The sequence below is a fragment of the Sorex fumeus genome, unplaced genomic scaffold (assembly GCF_029834395.1).
Source record: "Sorex fumeus unplaced genomic scaffold, SorFum_2.1 ptg000007l, whole genome shotgun sequence".
NCBI lineage: Eukaryota > Metazoa > Chordata > Mammalia > Eulipotyphla > Soricidae > Sorex > Sorex fumeus.
In genome coordinates, this window is record NW_026606064.1 from 29,551,356 (window position 1) to 29,563,836 (window position 12,481).

Consider the following 12,481-nt stretch of genomic DNA (forward strand, 5'->3'; position numbering starts at 1 on the left):
CAAGAGAATTGGAGGCAGTTTTCAAACTCTTTAAATTGGTAACTGAAAATGCATGCTAACCAACTGGTGTTAAGTCTTAACAGAAATAAATAAGAGCAAGCAGTGCTCTTTAAGCTGAACAGGGCTAATTTGTTACTGAATAGGACCCCCTCAGGGGGGTAATTCATTCCTAATAGAATATAAGCATCCACTAACAGTTTGTAGCAATTTTATTCACACCTAAAGCTTGGGTCGTGTTTTTGTTTTCTGCTAGGTGTTTTTGGAAGTGCTGAAAATTACACATCAAGTTTGTAAAACAAAACCAGTTTCTTAAAGGAAGACTGAAGGTGTGAAGTAGGCAGGTAGATTATGGAAGCCCCTCCCCCCCCCCCCCCCCACACACACACATACACACACACACACACCACCATGGTGGCAATGAAACTCTGGAGAAGTAAGAAAGCCACTAGTTCTGTGGCTGACCCACCTTGTGGATTCAGAAAGCAAGCAGAGATAAGACCCCTTCCTACAGAAAGGACCTGAAAGAAAATCCTTGAGAACCATCAATTCCTTTTTATTTTTAATCATATTAACCCTAGAGGCTAGCCCAGAGCAGAGAAGGCTGGACCCACCCTCCAGAGAAGATTCAGCAGGAACAAAGGTCAAGAAAAGACAAATCAAAGACCACTCCCAACTCACCTCCCTTGGAAAGTCCTTTGGGGCACCTTGAGAAAAAGCCTATAAAAACCACCTTGATCAAAGGGAGCAGTGCATATGCTATCCCAGCTCATGTGCTAATGCACCCAAGTGGCGAAGCACATGTGACACTCCTGCATCTCCCCTCTTGAGATGTGTACTATCATGCTTTCATATGTAATGCTGGGATGTGTGCAGGGGCTCTCTCTGCCTTCGGGGAAGCTGTATTCTCTCTAGAGCATGTTGCTCTCTGTTTCTGTCCCTGTTTCTCTGTCTCTGTCTCTCTCTGCCTCTGTCTCTCTGTCTCTTTCTCTCTCCTCCCCTAATTCTCTTTCCTTCACTTTCTTTCCCTCCTTCCCCTTCCTAAAAGTCTCCAAATAAAATGTTTTACTTCACTGCTCATCTCCTCCTGAAATTCTTTTCTAGGAGGCAAGACAAGAACCTGGTAACCAGATAAGGCCTAGGACTGACTTTCCTGCTAAGAGCAATTCCTCACTCCAACCTGAGTTTGTGGCTCCCAGAGAAATCTGGTGACGGGGATCAACTCCCGTGCTGAGAAGACCAAGCAGAGGTCAGGTGTGGCTTGACGGCCACCTCGTGAGGCAGATGGACTCTGGCCTGTGCCGCACAGGGGATCATTATAGACTTTAGTGGTCCTAGTACTCCCAGCGAGTCTCAGGGTGACCAAGACGGATTGGCAGAAAGTGACCGTCTCCTCCCTGACTCACAAAAGCCACCCATGGGGACCACCTACATCAGAAGGGCAGACAGTCAGATGAACTAGTTACTCGATGACTTCAAATCTCACCTATCAAAAGTGTAGCACGGTAGCATGGTTCTCCTGATATTCATCGATTTGCTCGAGCGGGCCCAGTAACGTCTCCACTGTGAGACTTGTTGTTACTGTGTTTGGCATATAGAATACGTTACCGGTAGCTTGCCAGGCTTTGCCGTGCTGGTGAGATACTCTTGGTAGCTTGCTGGGCTCTCCGAGAAGGGGGATGAATCAAACCTGGGTTGGCCAAGTTGGCCACATGCAAAACAAGGGCCCTACCGCTGTGCTATTGCTCCAGCCTACAAAAGTTTATCCAATCAAAATAAATAATGAGAAATTTGAGGTAGGGGATGGATGGCATCTGATTAAAGGAAGGCCCCCCACCCAGGCCTGGCTTTTTGGCCCTTCAGCATTCACCAGCTTCTTGCTCTTCACATATACCCAGGCCGACTGCAGGATCAGGTAGAGATGGCAGCTTGAGCAGAGATCGAATGCCCAGGGAGTGAGAAAGTACTAGTACAAGAGTCTTGCCCATGAGCATGTGGCTGTGGTCCAAGACTTGGAAAACCAGGACAACAGGGAGTCACCTGTGTACAGTCCAGGTGAAGCCCAGGAGCAGGTGCAAAGCACAGGAGTTTCACCCGTTCCCACATGGTGGCCTAAAGAGAACTAAGGGCAAGGTCTCAAAATAATAAAATAAGTAAATAAAGTAACCACATAAATAGACGTGAAACCAAATTCCTGGAATTACATAATATAATAAACCAACAATAAGTCCACTACAAAATGAAAAATCAAATAAATGATAGAAACGCCAGAAGACCCAGTCATGGAAGGTCATCCAAGCTATACTGAGATTTTTCTCCAGGAACTTCAAACAGAAAACCTTTCCTAGGTTTCTAAAGTGGAGAGTTTTTCAAAATTACATCAAACTGGTTCATCAGAGCCTAACATGCTGTGGTGTTTTTAGAGTTTAACTGACCTGGGGGAAGGCGGGGGGGATAGCCAACTCCAACACACTATATCCATTCTAGACCACTTGATGGGGAGAGAAAATGACCTTGAAAAACAAGTGTTAAATTCACAGGCTAGAAAAAGATTTTGAGACTCAATCATAAGATGATAGAATGCTTCTCCAGTTCCCACACTTCAAGATCACATTTCTAGCAACTTATTTTGAAGCAGCTCCTTTTAACTGTTAGGTCATATCAAGCTACCAAGAAAAAAAATCACAAGATATACCAGGAGGCAAAAAAACATCATTTGGAGAGAGAAAGCAAACACCACAACCAGACATGACAGGAATGTTGGAATTATTAGATAAAAAAATTTAAAACAATTATGATTAAAGTCCTAAAGGTACTAATAAATGAAGAAGATACTATGCAAGAACAGATAAGCAAGGAGAGCCCAGAAATATGAATGCAAAAGAAATAGCAACAATAAGTCCTATTGATACAAGACACTATCATAGAACTAAAATGCCTTTGATGCGTTTCTCAGTAAATTGGATGTGACCGGGGAAAGAATATTTGAGCTATAGGGTATATCAATAGAATCCTTGAAAGCCAAAACTATAAAGCAAAAAGTTTGAAAAAAATGAAACAACAGAAGATAATACCCAAGGTCTGTGCAGTAGCTACAAAAGATATAATATATCTGCCATGGGAATATGGAAGCAAGAAAGAAAATGGTGTACAACAAATACTTGAAAGAACAAAGATTGAGAATTTCTCTAGATTAATGTCCAATTATTATCCTTTGAGAAAAGGAGTTTGTTTTATTTGCCTACTCTATTGCATCCTTTTGGAAGATCAGAAAGACAAGTTAAGCATTTTGTGGTAAGTTTTTTGTCAAACATAGTTTGACAGAAAGATTTTTTAAATACCAATTATTGTGAACTATCACTGAAACAGAAATTTCACCTCTAAAATAGCATTTCACTTCTTCACAGAAAAAAAAAAAGCAGCTATTTTTAGTTAATAAGGGAGCAGGAGCAAATTTAATGGCTATTTAATGGCTGATTAGTTTCCATGTATTATTTCTTATTTTTCAGTTATTGGAGTAGATGTCAAAAGCCTCCATATATGGAACTGAAATGCATAATTCTAGAAAATCCACCCTCTTTTCTGTCTACTGACCTCAGTATTTAATGGTGGAAAAAAGCTAATTCCTGACTTATAGGATGACGTTAGTTCAGGAATTGGGATTATCTGAATATATATATATATATATATATATATATCTCCAAATGAGCTTTGGCAGGAAAAAGATTCCCTACCCTTGCTTTGAAGGTGTTAACTTATTGTCTGAGGAAGTGTGAAAAACGGCCTGATGATTTTCCCTTAAAAGGCAGAAAGTGTTCAAGTCCATCCCCCATTTCAACAGAAGATTTCTTTGACTTGCAAATATGTTGGTAAGGTTTTATGAACTATAGCTCTCAGCATTTAAATTCAAAAGATCAGGCATTACAATCTCTTCTAAAAATAGTGAATAAAGTTTCTGGGAAAATGTAATGGAGATGTGTTACCTTCTCTAAAGAATCACATTTCATTGTAGCCAGACATTAGAAATAAAAATAAGATATGGCTCATGGTGGCTCAATTAAAAATTTAAATTAAAAATATATAGCTTATTACCTCCTACTTTTTAATAGATTTGCTCTTCAGTTCAACAAAATTTATGGAAAAAGTCACTTTACAGATAAAATTTAGAGTTCCTTTTTTTGTATCGATTCTCACAAATATGTAACAATATCAACAATCATAAAACTTACCTTTGGAAATGCTCATGAATTAAACAAAAGTACTACTGATTTCCAAAACAACTTTCACGGGGGTAAAGACAACTAATATATTTTTCATTTAGCCTTTCAAAAACCTTGGAACCTTCTCAGAGTGGGAGAAGGCAGTCTCCCGCCTCTCCCCATCCCCCAGGACTACAAGTTGTTGGGGTCTCAGCAGCCAGCCTGAGATTTTGACCAAACCCCCTGCCCCAGGAACTTGCTCCAGCACCCCCAACACATTGGAACTCTGGTTGAGGAGACAATGGGATGACGGGCATGACAGTTAACATTTGCCTGAGCCGATTAACTGGCCCTGAGAGCAGGGAATACAAATCATTAACTAACACTAGCACCTGTGCTGAGTTCAACGAGGTGAACGTGCTGTGCATGTGGAATGCCTCCCCTGCTCCACCAGTGTCTATATAAGAACCCCTGTGTGAGAGCTAATAAATGCATTGCTGATGGACCACCAGGTTCCCCCACCCCCCACCCCCACCCCCTACCCCCGCTGCGTGGTTCTTTCTCGGTGGTGGTGGCAGCCTGTGGTGTGGGGAGGGCCAAGACAGAGGCTTCTCTCCTGCCCTCTCCCTCTCCTATAGCGAGTAATTCCGGCAACTTTGGGGGATCATACTCCAGTGTGCTGAGGTTGACTGGCCAGGACCCTGATACAAGTGGCTTCAGCAGCCAGACCCCTGTCCCACTGCTATCACCGTGTTCATAATACAGTTGTGAAAAGCACAGCTTCACAGCTCCACAACTAATCTCAGAAGAGATGCCACACTGATAAAACACACAGGTATACAGTTATTTTGGCTGAGAACTCTGGGGCTTCCTACTTGGAAGGGGGTGGATCCAGTTCTTTCAGATCCTGGAGTTCCTGAAAGACAGTGCCACATATTTTGCCATGTAACACCTCCAAATTCCACAATTCTGAGATCTCAGTGGGAGGGCAGTGAATTAGATGGGAAAGTAACATAGAAACCAACTAAACTCAATAAGCAAAAACAATAACCCAGAAGGCTCAATTAGCAATAAACAGCTCAGAAAATTCTGACAATGACTTTAATAACCTCATTGTAAGATATAAAAATTTTCACAAATTTTCTTTTAGTGAACATTATTTTTAAAATATAATTTCACTTACCATTTTGTTGTAACTAGCAGCATAAAATTAATAATTTTGTGGCTTCAAAGGAGTCAGGCTTGGGTAGTGGGTGGGAAACTGGGGACAATGGTGGAGGGAAGGTCATACTGGTGGTGGGATTGATGGTGGGGTATCGAATGCCCAAAACAAGTGTATTATGAATAACTTTGTAGCCTTAAAAGTTAAAGAATATAAAATATATCATGTTAAGTATCATGGCAAAGCCTGGCAAGCTACCCGTGGCATATTTGATATGCCAAAAAACAGTAACAATAATGGGTCTCATTTCCCTGACCTTGAAAGAGCCTCCAATATGGCAGCTTTGGGAAAGACAAGTAAGGAGAAACTGCTAAAATCTCAGGGTTGGGACAAAGGGAGAAATTACTGGTGCCCACTCTGAGTAAATCGATGACCAATGGGATGACAGTGATACAGTGATCACAGTGATATGTTAAGTAAATTTATGTTTCCTCCTTCTTTTGTCCCTCAATTCCTTCTGACTAGCCATCACTCATAATTAATTTTATTTTCTTATCAATAAATAGATAGGTAGATGATGATCCATTGAAGAGAGAAAATAGTTGGAGTTAGAAAAACAGTAGGATAACTTGGGGTTTTTTTTGTCATTGTTGTTACTGTTACTGTGTTTGGCATATTGAATACATTACGGGTAGCTTGCCAGGCCCAGCCATGCGGGTGAGATACTCTTGGAAGCTTGCCGGGCTCTAAGTCCCAAGATGGAGACGTTACTGGTCCTCTCGAGCAAATCGATGAACAACGGGAGGACCGTTGTTGTTGTTGTTGTGGTTTTGGCATTTTGGTTCATACCCAGTGAGGCATAGGGGTTACTCCAGGATTTGCACTCAGGAATTACTCCTGGCAGTGCTGAGGGAAACATATGGGATGCTGGGAATTGAACATGAGTCAGCTGCATGCAAGGCAAACGCCCTACCTGCTGTACTATTGATAAGTTTTTTTAAATAAAAATTACAGTATCACTGGTGTCTCATCACTGTTGTAATTTATGCATTTAAATATAGCAAACTGATATCTAGCTAAAATAAAGGTACATGTAGCAAAAATGCCAGCAGATGGCATTATACTATTTGTATATATTCACTTCAGTTTTATGAATTAATAATTCATGTTCAAATTTTGGGAGAAATGAAATATTCATAATTTAGCCATGTTAGTACTATGAATTTATTTCCTTGGTGTAACCTTAGATAAAAGTTAATTTGTGATTAAAAAAATACTAAAATCTTAGTGACTCTATAAACAAAAGGCACTTTTATTTTACATTATGCCATTAACAATGTGACAATATATTATTTAATTAATCCATCAGTTCTCTACTGTAAGAGCACCTACTGGTGAGGTGATGAAATAGACACTATCTGGAATATTTCGGGCATCAGAATAGAAAAAGAAAAGTAATATCCTCACATTTCCATGCCCTATTTAAGTCCTTTGATCAAATTTGTAATCAGATATAAAGCAGTATGAATAGAATAAATCAGATATAAAGCAGTATGAATAGAGTTAGCAGTATATATATCAAAATGCACACATTTAATAAACTGCCAGAAATAACACTTGCATTTGATATATTTCAAAGTATTCATCATATAAATGTTAATTTATTTCTGTCACATAATAATACAAGTTGTGCTGGAAGAAACATTTTAACATAAACACTAGATTATTTTGAACTAATGTTAGCAAGTACAAATTTAGACTATTTTTTGTTATAAGAATCACAATTTTCTGGGTTGGAGAGACAGTGCAGAGATTAAGGCATTTATCTGGCATATGGCTCATACTAGTTCAATCCCTGGCACTTGAGTATGGTCCCCTGGGTACCAGCCTGACTGATCCCAGATTCTGTGACTTCTCTGAACATCATCTCATGCCCTCATGCAGTGTGGAACAGACTGAAGATTGTCAAGGGTTGTAGAAAGAAGCAAGGAATGAGACAGAGAGAGGTGATCTGTCAGACTGTAGAGTGACCAATTAAGACCAATCAAAATAAGAGTAGCGAGCTTTTAATCTCTTCCTGCCAGAGTATGAAAGGCTACACTGCAGGACACATTATTTTTCCTATTCTGTTATCTCCCCTGTAATAGTGTTATTTTTAGACAAGTGAATGGGCCCACCTGGGGTAGCCATACTTCTGAAGAGGGAAGGGAGAGGGAAGAAAGGACCTAGGGGTAGGTTGACAACTATTACTGAGTAAGAGAAGAGAAAAAATATTCAAGAACCCCCTCAGGCAAGTCCTGTCCCCAAAATGGAGACCCCAGAAAAGGAAAGCCTCTATCTTAGGCCCTTAAAGCGGCCTCAGATGTAGGTGGTTGATCTGGAATTCAGACTATTTCCAGTAGCCTGGGAAACCCTGGGTGGGAAAAGGGGCTCAAGTCCTTGCTTGCCAGTCCCTTCAGTGACTGCAGTACACAGGCTCTGCATCGAATCTTGGGTGGAGAGGGAAGTTTTTCTTTGTGAGAGTTTTCCTTTATGACATTTGCTAAAAAACAAAAAGCAAGCAAGCAAACACACACACACACACACACACACACACACACACACACACACACACACACACCCTTTTGCAATTGCTTATGGTTTAGTCAGAATGATCACACAGCTGTCCAACGTGTTTTGCCCATGATTTAATCTAATACTGAGTGATTAGCTTTGAGGAATTCTCCTGAAAATCTTTGAATTGGGGTTGAATTCTGCCCCATCCTAATAATTACTGGAAGTCATCACCTCTTTTACCTTATAAAACAACTTATGTTGGACAGAAAATCTTTGTAGGGGTAATGATGTAAAATCAGAATAATCAGTAATTGCGACGGAATGACAGTACAGTGGGGAGGGCATTTGTCTTGTACGTGGCTGACCAGGGTTTGATCCCCAGCATCCCATAGGACCCCCGAGCAATGTCGGGAGTAATTCCTAAGTGCAGATCCAGGAGTAACCCCTGAGAATAGCCAGATGTGACCCAACACCCCCCCCAAAAAAAAGAAAAACAAAAAAGAAGCACACAGAATAATCAGAATGGACTCAATTTGGTATTTTTCACCTTACAAGTAGGGAATACTTAGAATGACTCTTCCTTCTTAGCCAGGAAGGAATACTTAGAATGACTCAGCCTTCTATATTAGACTGAAGGCAAGAGGGTTTCTTCTTTCTTTGGTGTGAATCAACAGGCTAGGACACAGACTTGGACATAACTACAAATTTGAACAGGACTTTAAAAAGTTTGATAATAGCAACTTATGTGATGCAAGTTTACATGTTAAATATCAGAGAGTGAATGTAGGGGTAAGTAGTTAAGAAGTAACTGTGGAAAAAGGAGGTTGTTAGAGATTGGATAAGGAAATGGTTGGTATTGTAATGAAGAGGATGAACAATGTGATGGGATAAAAATCGCATTGCAGATGGAAATAAAGGCAAAGAGTTCGCACTCCTCATTCATTCCGTCACTTATTTATTCAGTAGACGTTCTCTAAGTACCTAATATATTTCAAGTACTATATTATGCAAGGAAAGCAAATATAAAACATCAACCACAGTGTTCCCATAATACTCACAGACTAATAGAAGAAGTTGAATGTACAACATCAATTTTAATACGTCCTCCTAAAGGCTGAAAGTGGATTATTGGGCCTCAGAGGATCAGCAACTATACAGAATAGAAGTCAAATGTGCCACTTGATTTCTGTCTTAATAAAATTTAGCTGACTGAAGAAGGGTGTTCAGAGAATAGGAAATTGCTTCAATTAGAGACAAGAGTATCTGCATAAAAATAGAAGTGAGAGACAATGCAGCATTTCACTGAATTCTACAAATCTTGAGTTAATGAAGAAAAATCTTGTAGGTTTATATGATATAATGATCACTGTAATTCTGTGGATGATGTTTCTTTTCTTTTTCTTTTTTTATTTACACAAGAATAGATAATTAGAAACATTCCCCCTCATCAGGGTTAGAGTGACAGTAAAGCAGGCAGCATGCTTTGCATACAGCCGGCATAGGTTCAATCCCAGCATCTTATATAGTCCCCTGTATCCTGCCAGGAATGATCTCTAAGTTCAGAAGCAAAAGTGAGTCCTGAGTAACTCTGAGTGTGACCTATTCCATGCAAACAGCACATTTATTGATTTACAGCATCTGCCATAATGGACAATGACTAAGCATCATGGACTGAAAGATGTGAATCAAAGTTGATCTTGGCATCAATATCAAAGATTCACACTCTACTCATCATCTGTGTAAAGTTAATGTTTCTGTTCAGTTTTATAAAGAATGCAAGGGAATAACTCAAAGATCTGAAATACATGCCTTGTTCATGCAAGGACCTGGATTGTCTCCCCAGCATCACATAATCCATGAGCATTGCTGATTGTGGCTTTCTTTGCTGCCAGCATTATCAGCCTCAGTGTAATTGAGTGTGGGCCCCTGGAGAGCCAGGGCTCTGCTTGTGAGGTTTCAATCCTTTCTTAAAAAAAAAAGGAGGAGTCTGGAGAGATAGCACAGCGGGTAGGGCGTTTGCCTTGCACGCAGCCAACCCGGGTTCGATTCCCAGCATCCCATATGGTCCCTTGAGCACCTCCAGGAGTAACTCCTGAGTGCAGAGCCAGGAGTAACTCCTGTGCATGGCCAGGTGTGACCCAAAAAGCAAGAAAAAAAAAGGAGTAAAAAAGAACACGTGGCATTTTATTGATATCTGTAATCTCTGACCTAAAAGTTCCAAAATCGAAGTATATGTAACATTTTAAATAATGTTCTCAATTTCTTTTATTCCTAAGAAATCACTGCTAATTTCCAGGAATAATTTTACTCTCTTTTTCAAAATGTTAATACTTTTATTGATCTGATGGAGAGAATGTCTTTTGTTTTTTGTTCGGTTTTGCTGTTCACATCCAGTGGTGCTTACTCCTGGCACTGAGCTCAGAGATCTCTCCTTTTGGTGGCTGAAGAACCATATGGGGTGGCTGGGATTGAGAATTTTCTGCTAGTGTGCAAAGTAAGGGCTCTTTCTGCTGTACGATCGCTCAGGTAACAAAGTGAATTTTAATGAATCCACGTTCATTTTAAATGGTAAATTTTATCATCACGGCACCCTGCATTTCCCAATTGTAGAATAAAATAAGTTGCTTGAAGTCAGCCTAGTCTACCACAGGACAAAAATATGAGAGAGAGAAAGAGAGAGAGAGAGAGAGAGAGAGAGAGAGAGAGAGAGAGAGAAGAAAAGTGTCTGCTGTGGTTTGGGGTAGATGGTGTGGTGATGGGAGGGAAACTGAGGAAACCGGTGCTGGGAAATGTACACTGGTGGAGGGATGGGTGTTAGAACACCGTGTGACTAAAACCTAGTCATGAACAGCTTTGTAAGGGTCTATTTCACAGTAACTCAATAAAATAATCTCAAAAAAAATCAAAGGAGGCTATTACTACTGGTTAGTAGTACAAGTTTTACCATTTAAACACATAGAAAGAAAGACATATAATGAAATAATATGAATATTGTAATATGATACTGATCAAAACCATAAAATAGTAATTTTGAAATTTTGAGTATGTTGCATCTCTTCCGATACTTTCAGTATTCTTTTTTCTTTCTTTTTTTGGGGGGGAGGGTCACACCCACATGCTCTGAGGTTACTCCTGGCTCATGCACTCAGGAATTACTCCTGGAAGTGCTCGGGGGACCATATGGGATGCTGGGAATCGAACCCGGGTTGGCCGGTTGTGCAAGGCAAACAACCTGTCTGCTGTTCTATCACTCTAGCCCCCATTTTTTTATGAAGGTCAAAATACCTTTCAGAGAATTTCTTTTAAGATTATAAAATATAATGTAAGTATTTGCTCATGGAGAAAAGAAATGTTTTATATACCAGCAGATAAATAATTGCATCATACAATACTGTTTTTCCTTCATAAAAGGCAAAATATAAAGGTAAAAATTCATTTCTAAGTCACTTGTTAAAAAATGTTCTAGTCTGATGTGTTCTTTAAAATGCATTTTGGATTTCTCATAACAGCCAGGAAGTTAAATTCTCTCATTTTGCTCATGTTTGTTCTCTATGAAAGGTTCTCTTCTGGAACAGAAAGATTTCAAGGAACTGTTGATAAATGATATGTTGCATACGATTGCTACTTTGACATATTATTCTATTCAGAACTAGTTTTCTGGAAAGGTATATGCTCTTCTTGAATATTGGTCCCTTAATAATCTCCTCTTGAGTAACTTCAGAGAGTATTTTCAGAATAATAAATCCACCCATAAAGGAGAGGTTCTATCCAGAGACTGGAGACTTCACAAAGAAATCACCAAGGAGAATCTTTACAGTGTGCATCAAAATTATTTGTCTCCATGAAACAAAAATAGTCCCAGAGACTTCCTTGGGTATGATTATGGATAGTGTCTGACCCTCACTTCCTTGATATTGGGAATATTTATCTTGTTCCAATTGTCAGTAGTGCCTGATTATGTTAAGGAACTGATTCTTTAATCTAACTGATCTTGGTTCATTTAAAGAATCTCTTCTACATCTCTGGTTTCAGTTGTTCTTATAGTTTCCAGTCTAGGTATCATTCTGCTCCCTGCCAACGCCAGACTCCCTTTCAATAACTCCTGTATGCCAGAATCACTCAGTGTTCTTTTTGATTAATGTCCATTCTCATACACTATCTTGGGGTGGACAGTACTCAAGTGATTTTTAGTACTATTAAATCAAAATTTGTAGTTTATGATTAATCACAAATCTTTTGTGAGGTATCAACAAACACACTTAAATTTTATAATAATTCTGCGTGACTTCATACAAGTGTAGTGAGATTTTAAAATATTCTATGAAAGTGTTCTGTGAAGTCATATGTAAAATATATTTAAAAATCAACATTTAATTCTATTAATGTAGTAATATGCTGCTAATAAATTATTGAGTACTTTTATCATTAAAAGAAAATATTATTGAGTAATTCTGTCTACCATACTCTCAGCTCTATTTCTTTCTAATTACCAACATATTAGTATATACTTAGGAGATATATACAAACATATATATCTAAGCAGTATTATTTCAGTAAAAATGGAAGA